Source organism: Phyllobates terribilis, unplaced genomic scaffold, assembly GCF_046119375.1.
Source record: "Phyllobates terribilis strain yellow unplaced genomic scaffold, ASM4611937v1 Scaffold_8__6_contigs__length_399053987, whole genome shotgun sequence".
NCBI lineage: Eukaryota > Metazoa > Chordata > Amphibia > Anura > Dendrobatidae > Phyllobates > Phyllobates terribilis.
The window spans coordinates 374,762,955-374,786,532 of NW_027362768.1; the positions used below are offsets into that span (position 1 = coordinate 374,762,955).

Sequence of the window (23,578 nt, forward strand, 5' to 3'; positions counted from 1 at the left end):
AACTGAGATCAGGGAGAGATAAGGGAGAAATACAGAGCCAGTACTGGTGCAGGACACAAGGGGGCACCCTAACTAGGCAGGACCCCAGAGCAAAATACAATTCCAGGTCCCAAGAATTGTCCTGACTGACCCAGGTCCTTAATCATCTGCACCAACACTAACAAACCTTGACCCAGTGGAATCCAAACTGTGTCTCTCTGGCTCCTGAAAAACTACAACTCCCAGTATGCTCTACAACTTTATGGTGTGTAAGAAGAAAAAGTGCTGTAGTAGTCAGCGTATCGTCTATGTAACTGGTACTGCAATAACCATGGATTAAAAAAAAATCCATTTACAAAGTTTAGAAGCACGAGAACCCAAATATTTACATCACAAATTGTGAGACATCCACAGTGCGCCCTGGAGGCACAAACTATTATGTAAGTGTGTATAAGCCCCGGCTTGTTGTCATACTATAGGCGAGACAGTGCTGCAAGAAAATGAACATGGTTCTAAAATGCCTTTTTGTAGGATGAGATAATGTGCCCATACTGTCCTGTCATGTAAAAAAATAAAATTCTTGCAATTACAGTTAATGGGGAAATTTCTTAGTATTGAGAAAAATTGTTAACAGAGACTAAGATTATTTAGTTAGAATCAATAATTACATGGGTATGTGCAAGAATAAGAATAAGTATTTGATACACTGCCGATTTTGCAGGTTTTCCCACCTACTAAGAATGGAGAGGTCTATAATTTTTATTGTAGGTCACTTCACCTGTGAGAAATAGAATCTAAAAATAAAACCTAGAAAATCACATTGTATGATATTTACATAATTAATTTGCATTTTATTTCATGAAATAAGTATTTGATACAATAAAAAACAAAACTTAATATTTGATACAGAAACCTTTGTTACAATTACAGAGGTCAGACGTTGCCTGTAGTTCTTGACCAGGTCTGCACACACTGCAGCAGGGATTTTGGCCCCCTCCTCCATACAGATCTTCTCCAGATCTCTCAGGTTTAGGGGCTGTCGCTGGGCTACATTGCGTTTCAGCTCCCTCCAAAGATTTTCTATTGGGTTCAGGTCTGAGACTGGCTAGGCCACTCCAGGACCTTCAAATGCTTCTTAGAGAGCCACTCATTAGTTGCCCTGGCTGTGTCTTTCGGGTCATTGTCATGCTGGAAGACCCAGCCACGACCCATCTTCAATGCTCTTACTGAGAGAAGGAGGTTGTTGGCCAAAATCTCGCGATACATGACCCCACCCTTTCTCCCTTCAATAAGGTGTAATTGTTCTGTTCTCTTTGCAGAAAAGCACCCCCAAAGTATGTTTCCCCCACCATGCTTCATGGTTGGGATGATGTTCTTGGGGTTGTACTCATCCTTCTTCTTCCTCCACGGCGAATGGAATTGATACCAAAAAGTTCTATTTTGGTCTCATCTGACCACATGACCTTCTCCCATGCCTCCCCTGGATAATCTAGATAGTCATTGGCGAACTTCATCTAGACATATGCTGGCGTGATCAGGGGGACCTTGTGTGCCCTGCAGGAATTTAATCCATTACGGCGTAGTGTGTTACTAACGGTAATGGTTGAGACTGTGGTCCCAGCTCTCTTCAAGTCATTGACCAGGTCCTCCCGTGTAGTTCTGGGCTGATTCCTGACTGTAGGGCGGCGGTGTTCACACCGTGCAGTAACTGAGGCAGTGACCCAAACAAGTCCAACATAAACAGCTTTAATTCAGCAACTCACGGGTAAACAGAAAGTCCTCCGGTTCGCAGCCGGGTTAACGTGAGTCCATAAACAACGGTTGCCGGGGGCAACGGCCGCGCCGGGCTGCTCAGAGCCTGACAGGTGCAGAGTCTTCCCAGGCGTGGGTTCAGCCACACTTAATCCTGCTGAGCTTTCCTGCTATCCTCCTAGCAGGTTCCAACTTAGCACACCACTAATCCTTAGTGCAGGGATTTTAAAGGACCTGTGGCAAGAGCCACTGGAAAACCCGGGTTGGAGGGAGGAGGCCGCCCCACTGCCTCCTGTGACCTCCTCCAAGAAATGAAGGTCCTGCCGGGTTTTACTTAATCTGCCTTAGCCAGGTAGTCTGACCAGGTCATTGCTCACCTTCATTCCTGCATTGCAGCCGCAGCTGTGTCTGTGACTGCAATGCACTCCAATGGATTTAATAGGTCTCTGTACACATTCTGGGGGATATATAACGTCCCTCGTATACGATCCTGGTCACTGCCTCACACTGACCTTTCTCAGAATCATCCTTACAACACAAGGCGAGATCTTGCATGGAGCCCCTAACCAAGGAAGATTGATAGTCATTTTGTGTTTCTTCCATTTTCTAATAATTGCGCCAACAGTTGTTGCCTTCTCACCAAGCCGCTTGCCTATTGTCCTGTAGCCCATCCCAGCCTTGTGCAGGTCTACAATTTTGTCCCTGGTGTCCTTAGGCAGCTCTTTGGTTTTGGCCATAGTGGAGAGGTTGGAATGTGATTGAGAGTGTGGACAGATGTCTTTTATACAGGTAACGAGGTCAAACAGGTGCAATTAATACAGGTAATGAGTGCAGAGTAGGATTGCTTCTAACAGGTCTTTGAGAGTCAGAATTCTTGCTGGTTCGTCAGTGATCAAATACTTATTTCATGCAATAAAATACAATTTAATTATGTAAAAATCATACAATGTGATTTTCTGGAATTTTTTTAGATTGTGTCTTTCACTGGCGGAGTGTACCTACGATAAAAATTACAGACCACTCCATTCTTTGTAGATGGGAAAACTTGCAAAATCGGCAGTGTATCAAATTCTTATTTTCCCCACTGTATGTACAAGAATGTAACTATGTAACTACTATAATACTGCCCCCTATGTACAGGAATATAACTACTATAATACTGCCCCTATGTAAAGGAATATAACTACTGTAATACTGCCCCTATGTACAAGAATATAACTGCTATCCTATGTACAAGAATATAACTACTATAATACTGCTCCTATGTACATGAATGTAACTACTATAATACTGCTCCTATGTACATGAATGTAACTACTATAATACTGCTCCTATGTACAAGTATATAACTACTATAATACTGCTCCTATGTACAAGAATATAACTACTATAATACTGCCCCTATGTACAAGAATATAACTACTATAATACTGCCTCCTATGTACATGAATGTAACTACTATAATACTGCCCCTATGTACAAGATTATAACTACTATAATACTGCCCCCTATGTACAAGAATATAACTACTATAATACTGCTCCTATATATAAGAATATAACTACTATAATACTGCCTCCTATGTACAAGAATATAACTACTATAATACTGCCCCCTATGTACAAGAATATAACAACTATAATACTGCTCCTATGTACAAGAATATAACTACTATACTACTGCTCCTATGTACAAGAATATAACTACTATAATACTGCTCCTATGTACAAGAATATAACTACTATAATACTGCTCCTATGTACAAGAATATAACTACTATAATACTGCTCCCTATGTACAAGAATATAACTACTATAATACTGCTCCTATGTACAAGAATATAACTACTATAATACTGCTCCTATGTACAAGAATATAACTACTATAATACTGCTCCCTATGTACAAGAATATAACTACTATAATACTGCTCCTATGTACATGAATGTAACTACTATAATACTGCTCCCTATGTACAAGAATATAACTACTATAATACTGCCCCCTATGTACAAGAATATAACTACTATAATACTGCCCTCTATGTATAAGAATATAACTACTTTAATACTATCCCCTATGTACAAGAATATAACTACTATAATACTGCTCCTATGTACAAGAATATAACTACTATAATACTGCCCCCTATGTACAAGAATATAACTACTATAATACTGCTCCTATGTACAGGAATATAACTACTATAATACTGCTTCTATGTACAAGAATATAACTACTATAATACTGCTCCTATGTACAAGAATAAAACTACTATAATACTGCTTCTATGTGCAAGAATATAACTACTATAATACTGCTCCTATGTACAAGAATATAACTACTATAATACTACTCCTATGTACAAGAAAATAACTACTATAATACTGCCCCCTATGTACAAGAATATAACTACTATAATACTGCTCCTATGTACAAGAATATAACTACTATAATACTGCCCCCTATGTACAAGAATATAGCTACTATAACACTGCCCCTATGTACAAGAATATAGCTACTATAATACTGCTCCTATGTACAAGAATATAACTACTATAATACTGCCCCCTATGTACAAGAATATAACTGCTATAATACTGCTCCCTATGTACAAGAATATAACTGCTATAACACTGCCCCTATGTACAAGGATATAGCTACTATAATACTGCTCCTATGTACAAGAATATAACTACTATAATACTGCCCCCTATGTACAAGAATATAACTGCTATAACACTGCCCCTATGTACAAGAATATAACTACTATAATACTGCTCCTATGTACAAGAATATAACTAATATAATACTGCCCCTATGTACAAGAATATAACAACTATAATACTGCTCCTATGTACAAGAATATAACTACTATAATACTGCTCCTATGTACAAGAATATAACTACTATAATACTGCCCCCTATGTACAAGAATATAGCTACTATACTACTGCTCCTATGTACAAGAATATAACTACTATAATACTGCCCCCTATGTACAAGAATATAACTGCTATAATACTGCCCCTATGTACAAGAATATAACTACTATAATACTGCCCCTATGTACAGCAATATAACTACTATAATACTGCTCCTATGTACAAGAATATAACTACTATAATACTGCCCCCTATTTACAGGAATATAACTACTATAATACTGCCCCTATGTACACGAATATAACTACTATAATACTGCCCCTATGTACAGGAATATAACTACTATAATACTGCCCCTATGTACAGCAATATAACTACTATAATACTGCTCCTATGTACAAGAATATAACAACTATAATACTGCCCCCTATGTACAAGAATATAACTACTATAATACTGCTCCTATGTACAAGAATATAACTACTATAATACTGCCCCCTATGTATAAGAATATAACTACTTTAATACTATCCCCTATGTACAAGAATATAACTACTATAATACTGCTCCTATGTACAAGAATGTAACTACTATAATACTGCTCCTATGTACAAGAATATAAGTACTATAATACTGCTCCTATGTACAAGAATATAGCTACTATAATACTGCCCCCTATGTACAGGAATATAACTACTATAATACTGCCCCTATGTACAGGAATATAACTACTATAATACTGCTCCTATGTACAGGAATATAACTACTATAATACTGTCCCTATGTACAGGAATATAACTACTATAATACTGCTCCTATGTACAAGAATATAACTACTATAATACTGCCCCTATATACAAGTATATAACTACTATAATACTGCTCCTATGTGCAAGAATATAACTACTATAATACTGATCCTATGTACAAGTATATAACTACTATAATACTGCCCCTATGTACAGGAATATAACTACTATAATACTGCTCCTATGTACAAGAATATAACTACTATAATACTGCTCTTATGTACAAGAATATAACTACTATAATACTGCTCCTATGTACAAGAATATAACTACTATAATACTGCCCCCTATGTACAAGAATATAACTGCTATAATACTGCTCCTATGTACAAGAATATAGCTACTATAATACTGCCCCTATGTACAAGAATATAACTGCTATAATACTGCTCCTATGTATAAGAATATAACTACTATAATACTACCCCTATGTACCAGAATATAACTACTATAATACTGCTCCTATGTACAAGAATATAACTACTATAATACTGCTCCTATGTACAAGAATATAACTACTATAATACTGTCCCTATGTACAAGAATATAACTACTATAATACTGCCACTATGTATAAGAATATAACTACTATAATACTGTCCCTATGTACAAGAATATAACTACTATAATACTGCCCCTTATGTACAAGAATATAACTACTATAATACTGCTCCTATGTACAAGAATATAACTACTATAATACTGCTCCCTATGTACAAGAATATAACTGCTATAATACTGCTCCTATGTACAAGAATATAACTACTATAATACTGCTCCTATGTACAAGAATATAACTACTATAATACTGCTCCCTATGTACAAGAATATAACTACTATAATACTGCTCCTATGTACAAGAATATAACTACTATAATACTGCCCCCTATGTACAAGAATATAACTGCTATAACACTGCCCCTATGTACAAGAATATAGCTACTATAATACTGCTCCTATGTACAAGAATATAACTACTATAATACTGCCCCCTATGTACAAGAATATAACTACTATAATACTGCTCCCTATGTACAGGAATATAACTGCTATAACACTGCCCCTATGTACAAGAATATAGCTACTATAATACTGCTCCTATGTACAAGAATATAACTACTATAATACTGCCCCTATGTACAGGAATATAACTACTGTAATACAGCCCCTATGTACAGCAATATAACTACTATAATACTGCTCCTATGTACAAAAATATAACTACAATAATACTGCTTCTATGTACAAGAATATAACTACTATAATACTGACCCTATGTACAAGAATATAACTACTATAATACTGCTCCCTATGTACAAGAATATAAATACTATAATACCGCTCATATGTACAAGAATATAACCACTATAATACTGCCCCTATGTACAAGAATATAGCTACTATAATACTGCTCCTATGTACAAGAATATAACTACTATAATACTGCCCCCTATGTACAAGAATATAACTACTATAATACTGCTCCCTATGTACAGGAATATAACTGCTATAACACTGCCCCTATGTACAAGAATATAGCTACTATAATACTGCTCCTATGTACAAGAATATAACTACTATAATACTGCCCCTATGTACAGGAATATAACTACTGTAATACAGCCCCTATGTACAGCAATATAACTACTATAATACTGCTCCTATGTACAAAAATATAACTACAATAATACTGCTTCTATGTACAAGAATATAACTACTATAATACTGACCCTATGTACAAGAATATAACTACTATAATACTGCTCCCTATGTACAAGAATATAACTACTATAATACTGACCCTATGTACAAGAATATAACTACTATAATACTGCTCCTATGTACAAGAATATAACTACTATAATATTGCTCCATATGTACAAGAATATAACTACTATAATACTGCTCCTATGTACAAGAATATAACTACTATAATACTGCTCCTATGTACAAGAATATAACTACTATAATACTGCTCCTATGTACAAGAATATAACTACTATAATACTGCTCCTATGTACAAGAATATAACTACTATAATACTGCTCCTATGTACAAGAATATAACTACTATAATACTGCTCCTATGTACAAGAATATAACTACTATAATACTGCTCCATATGTACAAGAATATAACTACTATAATACTGCTCCTATGTACAAGAATATAACTACTATAATACTGCTCCTATGTACAAGAATATAACTACTATAATACTGACCCTATGTACAAGAATATAACTACTATAATACTGCTCCTATGTACAAGAATATAACTACTATAATACTGCTCCATATGTACAAGAATATAACTACTATAATACTGCTCCTATGTACAAGAATATAACTACTATAATACTGCTCCATATGTACAAGAATATAACTACTATAATACTGCTCCTATGTACAAGAATATAACTACTATAATACTGCTCCTATGTACAAGAATATAACTACTATAATACTGACCCTATGTACAAGAATATAACTACTATAATACTGCTCCTATGTACAAGAATATAACTACTATAATACTGCTCCATATGTACAAGAATATAACTACTATAATACTGCTCCTATGTACAAGAATATAACTACTATAATACTGCTCCTATGTACAAGAATATAACTACTATAATACTGCTCCTATGTACAAGAATATAACTACTATAATACTGCTCCTATGTACAAGAATATAACTACTATAATACTGCTCCTATGTACAAGAATATAACTACTATAATACTGCTCCATATGTACAAGAATATAACTACTATAATACTGCTCCTATGTACAAGAATATAACTACTATAATACTGCTCCTATGTACAAGAATATAACTACTATAATACTGCTCCTATGTACAAGAATATAACTACTATAATACTGCTCCTATGTACAAGAATATAACTACTATAATACTGCTCCTATGTACAAGAATATAACTACTATAATACTGCTCCTATGTACAAGAATATAACTACTATAATACTGCTCCTATGTACAAGAATATAACTACTATAATACTGCTCCTATGTACAAGAATATAACTACTATAATACTGCTCCTATGTACAAGAATATATCTACTATAATACTGCTCCCTATGTACAAGAATATAACTACTATAATACTGCTCCTATGTACAAGAATATAACTACTATAATACTGCTCCTATGTACAAGAATATAACTACTATAATACTGCTTCCTATGTACAAGAATATAACTACTATAATACTGCTCCTATGTACAAGAATATAACTACTATAATACTGCTCCTATGTACAAGAATATAACTACTATAATACTGCCCCCTATGTACAAGAATATAACTACTATAATACTGCTTCCTATGTACAAGAATATAACTACTATAATTCTGCTCCTATGTACAAGAATATAACTACTATAATACTGCTCCCTATGTACAAGAATATAACTACTATAATACTGCTCCTATGTACAAGAATATAACTACTATAATACTGCTCCTATGTACAAGAATATAACTACTATAATACTGCTCCTATGTACAAGAATATAACTACTATAATACTGCTCCCTATGTACAAGAATATAACTACTATAATACTGCTCCTATGTACAAGAATATAACTACTATAATACTGCTCCTATGTACAAGAATATAACTACTATAATACTGCTCCCTATGTACAAGAATATAACTACTATAATACTGCTCCTATGTACAAGAATATAACTACTATAATACTGCTCCTATGTACAAGAATATAACTACTATAATACTGCTCCCTATGTACAAGAATATAACTACTATAATACTGCTCCTATGTACAAGAATATAACTACTATAATACTGCTCCTATGTACAAGAATATAACTACTATAATACTGCTCCTATGTACAAGAATATAACTACTATAATACTGCTCCTATGTACAAGAATATAACTACTATAATACTGCTCCCTATGTACAAGAATATAACTACTATAATACTGCTCCTATGTACAAGAATATAACTACTATAATACTGCTCCTATGTACAAGAATATAACTACTATAATACTGCTCCTATGTACAAGAATATAACTACTATAATACTGCTACTATGTACAAGAATATAACTACTATAATACTGCTCCTATGTACAAGAATATAACTACTATAATACTGCTCCTATGTACAAGATAACTACTTAAATACTGCTCCTATGTACAAGAATATAACTACTATAATACTGCTCCCTATGTACAAGAATATAACTACTATAATACTGCTCCTATGTACAAGAATATAACTACTATAATACTGCCCCTATGCACAAGAATATATCTACTATAATACTGCCCCCTATGTACAAGAATATATCTACTATAATACTGCCCCCTATGTACAAGAATATTACTACTATAATACTGCTCCTATGTACAAGAATATAACTACTATAATACTGCTCCTATGTACAAGAATATAACTACTATAATACTGCTCCTATGTACAAGAATATAACTACTATAATACTGCCCCTATGCACAAGAATATATCTACTATAATACTGCCCCCTATGTACAAGAATATATCTACTATAATACTGCCCCTATGTACAAGAATATAACTACTATAATACTGCCCCTATGCACAAGAATATATCTACTATAATACTGCCCCCTATGTACAAGAATATATCTACTATAATACTGCCCCCTATGTACAAGAATATATCTACTATAATACTGCCCCCTATGTACAAGAATATATCTACTATAATACTGCCCCCTATGTACAAGAATATATCTACTATAATACTGCTCCATTAGACAACAATAAGTAATTATTAATAGAATTAGTTCTGTGCTTGGATAATAAGGTAATAACGAGATATTCTTCACATGAAGAAGATCAGAGAACCTGCTTTTGGTCGGAGCGGAGATTTCGTGCTTATGTCTTGGTATGTAATATAATCTGCTGTTATAACTGTACGTTTTTATTGCGGTATTACTTGTGTCTGCGCTGAGCTGTGGTTACTCATTCACAGATAGTGTGACAGACACAAGGTCAGCGCTCACGGTATCTACAGATAATGTTTTTCCTGAGTTTTCTATGGATTTTGCTGGGTGAAGACTAAATATAATTACTGTGGGCTACATGAGACACTAATCATGCTCCATAATATAAGATCCTTGCAGCAGGAACAGAAAGACCATTGATGCAACCTGTGCAGCGGCATGGGGGCCCCAATAGGATAGGGGGACACTTCCATGTCTAAAGTAGGTGGAATTATGCATTTTGAGGAGCTATTGGATTGGAAAGGACCCATATACTGTTCTTGCACAGTTCTGTCTTTGTCCACTTCTGGCCATTGGTCTTGCGTGCCATTATCACTCACCAGGGAAGCTTTAGTTGACCAGTTTGGCCCTAGTACTGTCATTACAATGACCCCTGAGAGAAGATTTGCCACAAGGGCCAATGTCGGACAATGCCACCTGAAACCAATATTTCAGCAGAGAACTATCTGTTGGGGGTTATCGCTCTCCTTTGAATCTTTCTTTAATCACTTTAGGTCTGCTGAACATCATCGTGTTGGCTCCATGACCAGTTCATGGAACGTCTATGGGACCTAGAAGGTGAAGAGGTAACCCACAACCAAAACTTATACAAAAGTATCCCATTCTGAGAAAAGATAAGTGGAGGGTGGTAATGTTTGTGTGCATAAGTTGAGGATTTAAGGGCCGCTTGGAGGACTACAATAGACATAAAGATAGATGCTATATCATTATACATGATTTTCCAAGAATGCTGATCTCCTATGGTCATGAACCCGAAGCATTTCCCGTGTATCAGTCAATCTAACCTTTGTGAACACAGCCCAATACACAGGTGGAGTGCCTGTATCTATGAGGGTCACATACTTATTGTGTGCAGTGTACAGAGTATACGGTCGGCTCTGTACTCGCCCTGCATGGTGGGAGAGTCACAGCTTGTGTCCATATCTTGTTTTTCCTTCTTGAAGGTTTTCTGTTCACCGGGGAACCTTGACACTGAAAAACACAACAGAAATAACCACAAGATAATAACTCAGCGTCTCCAGGGTTTAGATGGAAGAGCGCGTTATACAGCGCGGTATACCTACCGGCCCAAAGGTCACGTTCCACCCACGACAAGGGCCAGAAAACTGCCAGCGAGATAAGTGACAATCTCACCTCTGCTACATCCTCAGAGCCATCATCTGACAAGTGGGATAATGGTCTAATCTAGAACTATGGACATATCTCTTATTTAAGAATCTGTCTCTCTAATATCTATCAAATCTATCATCTCTATGTATCACACTATCTGATCTGTATCCAATCCTTTGTCTTATCTATACATCTATCCCTTATCATTCTCTCTAGACAAACAGATGCCAACTCTCCAATTATTCCAGTGAAAAAAAAACTTGATTTATTCACCCACAGTACACAACATGTCTGCAAAATTATACACTCATTAACAATAGGATTTGTCCAGTACAAATCTATAAGTCTGCAGTCACTCTGTGTGACTACAGACTTATGAATCCCCGGCCGCAGCGCACGCACCTTGCGCTGCGGGGATTTGCCGGTTTCAGACCTGGGAACGGAGGGTATGTATGAGCTATACATACCCCCGTCCAGTAGGCACAGCCTCGCTCTCCATACACTTGTATGTAGCGAGGTCACGTCCTCTAGTCGACCACGTCCATGTCACTATACGGGACGTGGCCTCGGCTCAATACAAGTGTATGGAGAGCGAGGCTGCGCCCACTGGCCGGGGGTTTGTATAGCTCATACTTACCCTCCGTCCCCGGGTCTGAAACCAGAGAATCCCCGCAGCGCACAGTGCATGCGCTGGGGGGGATTCATAAGTCTGCAGGCACTCAGACTGCAGACTTATCGGTAAAGCCGTCACAAGTTTTAAGAAGATGTTTCTCAGCAAATGCACCTCGGACGCGGCCCAATATCACAGCAGGAAGACGAATCCTGTGTGACCAGTGTAGCCAGCATACCATTAGCTTGAATGTGCAACCTCCTTGCAGCGACTTGAAGAAAATAATTTGATGAATTGTCGCGCGCGGAGCGTTTATAGAGGCCTCGGTGTAAAACATTGCAACACACATGAGACCCAAGTATGTCTATGATGATCTAAACATGATGGAATGTTACACTGCAGATTAAGATTTACAGGGAAACGTTTCTCGTGGGGAGTGACAAGCCAGGCCTGGCATGTCAGAGTGAGGAGACTTTTACGCCATGCATGCTCCTCTGGGAAATTAAATGTGCAAGTTGCCTCTTCAGAGACGAAGAGGACTTAAACTCTAGCTCCACCTATTGAAAGTAGCAACCTTAAAAGTCAATATCAACCCTTTAACGAGCCTTGCCACATTAGTTAGGATAGAAGCTAAGCCAGAATCTCAATATGCATTGCATATTGCATAAGCATTGCCTTGCTTATAAGTCTCCTCACACTGACATGTCAGGCCTAGCTTTTTACTCTCCACAAGGAGAAATGTTACCCATTAGATCCCAGCCTTAAGCCTCTCACCAAGCCAAATCAGATCTCATACTTTGCGCTGATGAGAGGCAAGCATATTCAATTTCCCAGAGTAGCATTGCCTGGCTTATAAGTCTCCTCACTCTGACATGTCAGACCTAGCTTTTTACTCTACACAAGGAGAAACGTTACCCCTTAGATCCCAGTCTTAAGCCTCTCACCAAGCTAAATCAGATCTCATACTTTGCGCTGATGAGGGGCAATACCTCGAAACACAGTGTCTGCAAATTGAGATTCTGGTTAGGCTTTTATACTAAGTCACATGGCCAGCCTCGTTAAGAGGTCGATATTGACTTGTAGGATTGCTACTTCCAATAGGTGGCGCTAGAGTTTAAATCCTCTTCCTCTTTCACACTGCAGATTAATGCACATGTTTTTTATATCCATTTTTATTCATTTATTCTGCTATTTTGTTTGCAAACTTGCACCCCGTGTGAACAAGCTGACCTGAATTGTAGAGCATGGAGGATAGACAGAGCAACAGCTGTTTGATTGCAGTTTTTCTTTGCAGATTATATTACCATGTAACTAATGCCTGCAGTTGTACATATCAGACAATAGCGGAAACATTTAACCAGTGCATACTGTCCTTCATCCACTAGAGAGCAGCAGAGTACTACTGTATGCAATGTATTCCATCCACAGTGTATCCTAGATTTCTGTAAACCATTTGTCACTTTTATCTAATTTTTGCTTCATTGTTGTCATCTTAAAGAGATTGCTCACCTTTGGGAACATTTTTTTTTTATACTTAAATGCATGCATTTAGGTATTAACGTAATTTTTTTCAACTGGGTTTCATTAACAGTTTTGCACCGTTTAGCTTTTACAGGCTTTTTTATTTCCCTGCATTTGAAATAGTTATGTAATCTGTGGTCATAAATCATCCGAGAGATCAGAAAAAAAGATGGAGGGAAGAGTTACTAACACCCCATCAGACTGTCATAGCAAGCTGACTGACAGATTCTCAATTAAAGAAGCATTCCTTCCATCAAAGTATTTATCATTTTAATATATTCCAATCATCATATTATATAGCACTGTGTACGTACAAATGCTCATTTTGCCCTTCTACTCAATTAATTCTTCTGTTTTTCATTAGGTCTATGACATCACATGATTAAAAACTGACTAGCTGAATCCTTCTTAGTTCTATGTAGAAACAGGAGGTCAATTTTCCCTGCATGACTCATCAGTCACTGCAAAAGTCCTTGGCAGCTGGGTGGGGGTAGTAGCTGGGTCAGGAGCTGAAGAGAGGGATAACTCAGGCTGGGAAAAGAGACTTCCTGTAGCTATATAGAGCAGAGAAAAGAGAAGAATTAGCTGGGTAGAAAGACAAAATGAGCAATTGTAAGTACACAGTGCTATATAATATGATGACTGCAATATATGAAGAGGATAAAAACTTTGCTTCTTTAACCCATCTGTACCCAGCAATAAACAGTGCAATACAGAGGCTATAAAAGCCAAGGTGTGCACATTTGTTTAATGAAACCCAATTGAAAGAATAATTTATGCCCAATTACATGCGTTTAATTAAAAAAACAAATGTCCCCAAAGATGTTTTCATAAATTTTATATGATGTGTAATAAATTGTCCCAACCACTAGGCGGCTATAGAAGCTCATTCAGGTACAGGAAGATTCCTTTAAGTGGATATTTAATAAATAACATCATTGTTATGTGTAAAAACAATAACACGTTCAGTCCTGGCCAGTGGCCTCCATCTATGCTCATTAAAGGGGAATTCCAGGTATAGTGTTATGAAATATTTAAACCACCTCCACATGGGTGACTGCAGATTAGGTGTCTAAGGTAATCTGACCTCTCCTGTCCCATTGATCTTCTGTCTTCTTCCCCATGCTTTGCACTGCAGCTTTGCTTTTTCAGACTAGATTTCGTGTATGGTCTTTGCAGCTCAGCGATATCTGGCACTTGCTGATAATATTTGAAACACTGTGATAGCTGTCCCCTTGTGTTTGGCATTAGAGAATCATGAAATGTTAGTACCTAATAGCTGAGCAGCTTTTTAATGTATGTCACTTGCTACCTACCTGGTGCACTGTAAGATATCACTTGCTAATTATCCTTGCATCAGCATCATAACATAGGGCACTTACAGCTGGTTCAGCAAAACATAAAATATGTCACTGGCTAATATTAAATCCTAGATGTATCATATGCCACCTGAAAATGATCTTAGAAACAATAGTAGAAAGTATGTCACTTGCTAATTATCTTTGGAAATTCAGATCATTTACCACTTACTGGTTGCTTTTGCACATCTGCAATGTCTGTTACTTGCTTATTACATCACACTTATTATAATCTGTCACTAGATAATAATCTAATAATCTTGGTGGTTATTTTTGGATTATTTTAGCACTTGCATCTTGTTAATAACTTTTGCAGCTATGTAACGTGTCATTGTAACATGTCATTTGCGAATTAACTATAAAGCAGTGTAATGTCTGCCACCTACTTACTACCTTACATACCACGGCATTATAGCATGTCATTTGCTAATAATCTTTGGGCATAATTCCGTATTTCACTTGTGATTGTCTCTGGATCATTAAAGCATACATTATGAAACTTGCTAGTTATATTTTTTAACATCATATCATCTGCCTCTTATATCTTTCCTTTGCAGTTCTGTAACGTCTGACAATTGCTTTCTCCCTTTGGTGCACTGTTATGTGGCACCCCAGGGGTCTGGTTTCCACAGTAACAGCAATGTTATGTCTGAGAGCAGGTGGGAGGTCTCTTGGTCAGGGATCCTATGCATGCCACACCTCCTGCCCAGCCCTGGGAGGGGAAGAACTTCCCCTATATAAACCTGGGGCTGAGGCAGGGTTAGGGTAGAGAAGAAGAAGAGACAGAGAAGAGAAGCAGATATAGGAAAAGAACATCAGGAGCTCTGTGGGAGCAGTGCTACAAGGAGTCAGGGGCTGGCAGCTGCAGAGCTCGCCCTGACTGAGAAGCTATCACCGGACCCGGAGTCCGAGGCTGTGGGGACTAATCTTTACCCAGCAGCAGAAACCGCCCGGCAGGGGATTGCAGGTCCTCTGGCCAAGAAACCCGAAGGCACGGTCACACGCGTGGGACCAGCACCGCCGTCGTGGAGCGGACGCCACTAGAAGGCCCCGAGTCACCGGCCATACGAGTGAGCACCACACGGTACACTCAGGGACGTGGGCTACTTATACCCGCCTCTAGCAAGGTAGCCAGAAGAGTACAGTCAGTTTGGGAGGCCTACAACTCCGCCTGGCCAGGGGAGATCCCATCTGCTCAAGGACTGACCAGGCCCCGATCGCTAGCCAGTACTCCGGGAGGGTCTATCTTTATCACCAGTAAAGACCCTGAACTACACCGCATCGTCTCTGAGTGATTCCTGCTACCCCCATCATCCACGTCAGCTGCCCTGAGGCCATACCCCTCCCGTTGGGGGTGATACTATCACGCTGCACAATCCTACCACCGGCCTCAGCGGTCTGCCCTGCAGCGGCAGCTCCTTCGCTGCATTCAACGGGTGGCGTAGTCGTCCAACATCTACCGCTAATACAACGCCACTTAGTCTGACTCCCTGGGCACGGACCGGGTCACCGCCACGAGACTACAACCCTCAACAGATCCGGCTCCGGGTAAGCTCCTGCATGCGCAACGCTGTGCGACACAGGCCCAGGGGTGCGTCAACTTTGGCGTAGTCGGCAGGATCTCGTGCCCGCAACCACCGGGTACTGCGTGCCTGAAAAAGACTGTTCAAACTTACCAGTGGTGAAGATTCCCGCCATCCGTGGAGGTTTCCCGCCATCCGGCGCCATCTTCTACCTTCTTCCCGCCATCCGCGAAGTTTTCCCGCCATCCGGCGCCATCTTCTGCCTTCTTCCCGCCATCCGTGGAGTTTTCCCGCCGTTGGACGCCATCTTGAAGACGCCGCGCGGGAAGAAGAGGGGCGTGGACTCCGAAAGCGCGCGAGAACTGAAGCCCCGCCTCACGTCCGGACGTTGCGTAAGGTCCTGGAAGGAGCCCAGCAGACGCCGACGTCACAGGAGCGCGACGGAAGGTCCTCAACCCTGACGATCCACTGCGGAGCCGCGGCCTACGGAAGAGGATCATCGCAAGGTAGGCCACGGTCCACTAGGGGGGAGGAAGATGTCGGATACGGAGGAGAGCTTCACTGCCTCAACCCCCGCCAGCGCCACCGCTGCTGCAGTCATGCCTTTCACCATGCCCTATATCCCGGGAGCGGCCTGGCTACCCCAGTACTCAGGGGAGTCACATACCCTGCATGACTTTAGAGAAAAGCTGGATAGCCTCTTCCAGGTGTATCCCCTCACAGAAGAGCAAAAAGTGAGCATCCTGGTGGCCCAATTAACCGGGGCAGCCCAAAGGGAGGTAAAGTCCTGGCCACCTGGGGGGAGGACTGTTGCAGGGATACTAACCCGGCTGAGGGACACCTTTGATACCCGCACCTCAGCCAAGATCAAGCTTAGATTCTACGGGTGCAAGCAGCGAGCACACGAGAGTATAAGGGACTATGCCCTGAACCTACAAGAGGCCCTGAGAGCCATTAAGCAGACCGACCCTGACGGCGTGGGAGACGAGGACAGGCTGTTGACTGAACAATTTATAGAGGGTTTATATTGCAATGCCCACCGAACCCAGTTGCGGGCAATGGCCTTACAGGACCCTCATCTGGGATTTGCACAGTTCAAGGACAGAGCCATCCGGGTGCTCCGAGAACCGGCACCAGGTGGCGTTGTGACCCACAGACGCCCCACTACCACTTACCACCAGGAGGCGGCGCCCTTGTCGGCAGGGCCTGTGGGAGCTGATGCGCAGGCTTTGAACAATGACCCGGCTCCAGACCTGCACCATCAGGTCCAAGAGCTAGCTAAAAGCGTTGCCGCGCTAACCCGAACTGTGCAGTCTTTACAGGTTTCCACTCCAGGGAAGATCCAGCTGGCATCCGGACCGGAGGACATCCCGTGGCGTCGACCAAGGAGGACCCCACCGGCCAGAGGAAGACCCAGCGACCGATACAACGAGGACGGACAACCCATCTGCCGCCGCTGCAATCAACCCGGACATATGGCAAGGTACTGTCCTTTAAACTGGCACAACCTGGGGTAGAGGGCCAAACCCCAGGAAAAAGATCATCAGGCCCATCGAACTGGCGCGACAAATATGTGGGAGGACGTCCAGTCTTGCCTGTGGTACTGGATGGCATCCCTATGAGTGCCCTACTGGATACCGGGTCACAGGTTACCACTATCCCGTACGTGCTCTTCAAGCAGTACTGGAATGACTCGGATATCACCCGCTACCCTGACGACGATTTGAGTATCATCGCCAGCAATGGTCAGCCCGTGCCACAGATTGGATTTAAAGAGGTGACCATTAAAATCGGTAGAGTTGAACTGGCGGCACAGGGACTGATCATTGTAGACATTGACAAGCACGAGAGTCACCCAAAGATAACTCTAGGAACTAATGTAATTGAAAATTGTCTTGCAGAGGTGATTTTCCTTTTACAGCAGGTTGCCAAGAACGCCAGCTCCGGCCAGCAGCGAGTGCTCCAGAAAGAGATCCGGGCACTGATGCGACGGCAACAGATAGAACTCTCCGGTGGTGAGATTGGTAGCGTAAGAATGTGTGACCCTTTTCCTATTGCCATGCCCCCAAAAAGTGAAATGATGATTTGGTGCCGGGCAGCTATTGGTCTGAGAGGTAGAGATTACCAAGCAATGGTAGAACCAGTTTACTCAGACAGTAGGCCCACCATTTTGACAGCACGGGGGGTGGTCAATGTACGCCATGGGAGGGTGCCCGTTCGCATAATAAATATCGGGAAGAGGGAAGTGTACCTGCCCCGGTATGCCACGCTAGGCAAATTGTATACCATCAATCAAAATTCCATACAGTCCGTAGAACCCTTGCCTCCATCTTCCCCGGAGGAAAGTAACGGCTCTAAGGAAACAATGGAGGACTGGTGTCAGCAACTACATTTTGGTACTGACTCCACTCCCTCACACCAGAGACAGGGAGTCTATCGGGTGGTTCAAGAGTACGAGAGAGTGTTTAGTAAACACCCGTTAGACTTCGGGCGAGTCAAGGGGGTAGAACACCACATCCCCACGGGAGACCATCTTCCCATAAAAGAGAGGTATCGACCCGTACCCCCTGCACACTACCAACACGCCAAGGGGATGCTTAGGGACATGAAGGAGGCTGGGGTGATCAGGGATAGCTGTAGCCCCTGGGCAGCTCCACTAGTCTTAGTCAAAAAGAAAGACAACACCATGAGGATGTGTGTAGATTACCGGAAAATCAACCGTATCACACACAAGGATGCGTACCCCTTACCAAGGATAGAGGAGTCTTTGGCTGCTTTAAGATCTGCTAACTTCTTCTCTACCTTGGATCTCACTAGCGGGTACTGGCAGGTTCCTGTAGCAGAGGCGGACCGGGAGAAGACCGCATTCACCACCCCGATGGGACTTAGCGAGTTCACCTGCATGCCGTTCGGACTCTGTAACGCACCAGGAACCTTTCAACGATTAATGGAGTGCTGTCTGGGCCACAAAAACTTCGAGACGGTCCTGTTGTACCTGGACGATGTCATCGTATATTCCAAGACTTATGAGGACCACCTGAAACACCTGGCGGAAGTGTTCGAAGCTCTGGCAAACTACGGCCTAAAGGTAAAACCCTCCAAATGTCACCTCCTAAAACCAAAGGTGCAGTACCTGGGACACGTGGTGAGCGCTGACGGAGTGGCTCCCGACCCTGATAAGATCACCGCAATTAAGGAATGGCCAAGTCCCTCCAGTGTAAAGGAAGTGCGGCAGTTCCTCGGGTTGGTAGGCTATTACCGCAGATTCATCCCCGGTTTCACCAAAAAGGCAGCTCCTATGCAGGACCTCCTGATAGGCCAGTCCCGGAAGGCCAAGAACCAGAAGCCGCCCTTCAAATGGGAGAAGTTAGAAGAAGAGTCCTTCCGCCAGCTGAAGATGGCCCTCACGGGGGATGAAATCCTGGCGTACCCTGATTACAGCCAGCCCTTTATCCTCTACACCGACGCAAGTAACATCGGGCTAGGAGCCGTACTGTCCCAGATCCAGCAGGGGAAAGAACGAGTAATCGCTTACGCCAGTCGAAAACTGCGACCCACCGAAAGAAACCCTGAGAATTACAGCTCATTTAAGCTAGAGTTCCTGGCAGTGGTGTGGGCAGTCACCGAACGCTTTAAGCACTACCTCGCTTCTTCCCGGTTCACCGTGTACACGGATAACAACCCGTTGACACACCTGGACACGGCAAGACTCGGTGCCCTAGAGCAGAGATGGATGGCCCGTCTGTCCAACTACGAGTTCACAATCAAATACCGGGCAGGACGCTCCAATACCAACGCGGACGCCCTGTCCAGGATGCCAAACCTACCGGACATAGGAGAAGATCCAGAGAGACTGGAAGAAGTCGAACTCCCCGCGTTCCACCGTCATGGGACTATCCAGTATTCCCATCGGGTAAGGAGTAAGCAAGCCGCTACGTTTAACCCCTTGCCTCACTACAACTGGGAGGAAACGCAAGACAGTGACCCTGCCGTCCGACTGGTGAAGGAGATGCTGACTCGGCCAGAGGCTCGCCTTGACCCAGACGCTCCGGAGGAAGCCAAACAACTGTGGGCTGAGAAGAGTCGACTGTTCCTTTACAAGGGGAAGTTGTGCCGCAGAATGGTTAACTCCCGGACGCATGAACTAATCTGGCAAGTAGTGGTGCCACGAAGAGACGCAGCCATGGTGATGGAGGCATACCACGACGGGGCTGGACACTTCGGATGGAAGAAGCTGGAGTTCCTGCTGCGCGGGTGGTTCCACTGGGTAGGCATGAGGGGAACCATCGAGAGGTGGTGCAGAGACTGTGGCCCGTGCAACCTAAGAAGGAAGGACCGTGCCAGCCAGAAGACCCCCCTTCAGTCCATCGTCACCAAGCAGCCGTTGGAACTGGTAGCCTTGGATCATGTAAAACTGACCCCAAGCAGAAGTGGCTACGTCTACGCGTTAACCATTGTGGATCATTACTCCCGGTTCTTGGTTGTCGTCCCCGTTAAGGACTTAACAGCTCAAACAGCAGCTAGAGCCTTCCAGCAGCACTTCTGCCGTCCACACGGGTACCCGGACCAAGTGCTGACGGACCAGGGACCTGCCTTTGAAGCGGAGGTCTTCCAGGAATTCTGCAATCTGTATGGCTGCCGCAAGATAAGGACGACACCCTATCATCCGCAAACTAATGGACTTTGTGAGAAAATGAACCAGGTGGTAATGGATCTTCTGAAAACGTTGCCCCTGGAAGAACGCAGTCTGTGGCCTGAGAAGCTGCCCGACCTGGTGGACCTATACAACTACATCCCTGTAGGTTCCACCAACTGTACCCCGGCTTACCTAATGAGGGCAAGGCCTGGTAAGCTACCTGTTGACCTGGAGATGGGAGTCCTGACACCCGAGGACACTTCACCGGAAGCAGACTGGGACACAGAGAGGCAGCAGCAGTACCGGAAAGTACAGGAGAGCGTGGAGCGAAGTCTCTGTCTCGCTAGGGAAAGACAAGAGAAAACTTACAACCAGTATGCTCCCGCTGTTCCCCTGGTACCCGGAGAGCAGGTCTTGAAGAGGAAGAGACGGCTCCACAAGTTGGACGACCAGTGGGAGAAGGACCCGTACACCGTACTGCCCTCAAGCCACGACAACCCAAAGGTTTGTACCATCAGTAAAGACGGAGGGGAAACCACAGCCATTGTATCCCGGGATCACCTGAAGAAGTGTCCCGAACAGCTACGGAACCAAGAAGGAGAGCAAGAAGACCCTCGACCCGTAGAGGAAAGGGAAGATATGGTTAGTACTGTGCTCGGAGACTTCCCTCGGTCCTGGACTCAAGTCAATGGTGCAGTTGTGGTACCCGTCCTCACGTTCCTCCAACCAGCATCCCAAGTGCCTACAGAGCAACAGGTAGAGCTGGAAGAGCAGCCGGTCCAGGAGGCAGCAGACTCCACACACGCAGAACAGGAGGATCAACCCTCTGCTCATAGTGAGCCTGCCGTACCCCTAGTGAGCCAAAGAGCCCGTAGACAGCTGCCCAGTTTACCCTTGACAGCTCCTACACCCTGTAGTTCAGGGCCAGACAGTCAGCTCCGTAGGTCCACTAGGGCCACTAGAGGCCAGTTACCCGCACGTTGGAGGATTTGAAGTGTTTAAATTGTTTTATTTGTGGTCACCTGTCTGTTACTTGTAAATAATTATGTGTTTCTAGTTATTTTTAGGAGTCCTTGGTGGATTTACCGGGAATCCTTGTACAATTGGTTGGAGCGTAACCTAGGAATGGACTAAAGACTGTTAAGGACTCGGGGCAGGACAGACCCCTACCTGGTTACGTCTCCCTGTTTTGGTGAAATGGACACCTTGCTTTTCTTCAAAACTGCACCCGGTTGCGGACACGCCGTAACCATCTTTATGTGTTTTTCTTATTGTATTATTATTGTTATACCTTGTTATGTTTTTCTAAAAATATGTTTAGTCCCGGAGTACTAAATTTCACTAGGGGGGAATGTGGCACCCCAGGGGTCTGGTTTCCACAGTAACAGCAATGTTATGTCTGAGAGCAGGTGGGAGGTCTCTTGGTCAGGGATCCTATGCATGCCACACCTCCTGCCCAGTCCTGGGAGGGGAAGAACTTCCCCTATATAAACCTAGGGCTGAGGCAGGGTTAGGGTAGAGAAGAAGAAGAGACAGAGAAGAGAAGCAGATATAGGAAAAGAACATCAGGAGCTCTGTGGGAGCAGTGCTATAAGGAGTCAGGGGCTGGCAGCTGCAGAGCTCGCCCTGACTGAGAAGCTATCACCGGACCCGGAGTCCGAGGCTGTGGGGACTAATCTTTACCCAGCAGCAGAAACCGCCCGGCAGGGGATTTCAGGTCCTCTGGCCAAGAAACCCGAAGGCACGGTCACACGCGTGGGACCAGCACCGCCGTCGTGGAGCGGACGCCACTAGAAGGCCCCGAGTCACCGGCCATACGGGTGAGCACCACACGGTACACTCAGGGACGTGGGCTACTTATACCCGCCTCTAGCAAGGTAGCCAGAAGAGTACAGTCAGTTTGGGAGGCCTACAACTCCGCCTGGCCAGGGGAGATCCCATATGCTCAAGAACTGACCAGGCCCCGATCGCTAGCCAGTACTCCGGGAGGGTCTATCTTTATCACCAGTAAAGACCCTGAACTACACCGCATCGTCTCTGAGTGATTCCTGCTACCCCCATCATCCACGTCGGCTGCCCTGAGGCCATACCCCTCCCGTTGGGGGTGATACTATCACGCTGCACAATCCTACCACCGGCCTCAGCGGTCTGCCCTGCAGCGGCAGCTCCTTCGCTGCATTCAACGGGTGGCGTAGTCGTCCAACATCTACCGCTAATACAACGCCACTTAGTCTGACTCCCTGGGCACGGACCGGGTCACCGCCACGAGACTACAACCCTCAACAGATCCGGCTCCGGGTAAGCTCCTGCATGCGCAACGCTGTGCGACACAGGCCCAGGGGTG

At 42.8% G+C, this 23,578-nt stretch overlaps 1 long non-coding RNA gene across 1 annotated transcript; it reads left to right on the forward strand.

Annotated features, from left to right (window-relative positions):
* Window positions 1-10,177: 10,177 nt before the first annotated feature.
* LOC141157544 (uncharacterized) lies at window positions 10,178-12,019 on the forward strand. Its single transcript, XR_012247812.1, has 3 exons — window positions 10,178-10,358; window positions 10,971-11,042; window positions 11,421-12,019. It is a non-coding gene; the product is annotated as an uncharacterized lncRNA (long non-coding RNA).
* Window positions 12,020-23,578: the final 11,559 nt, after the last annotated feature.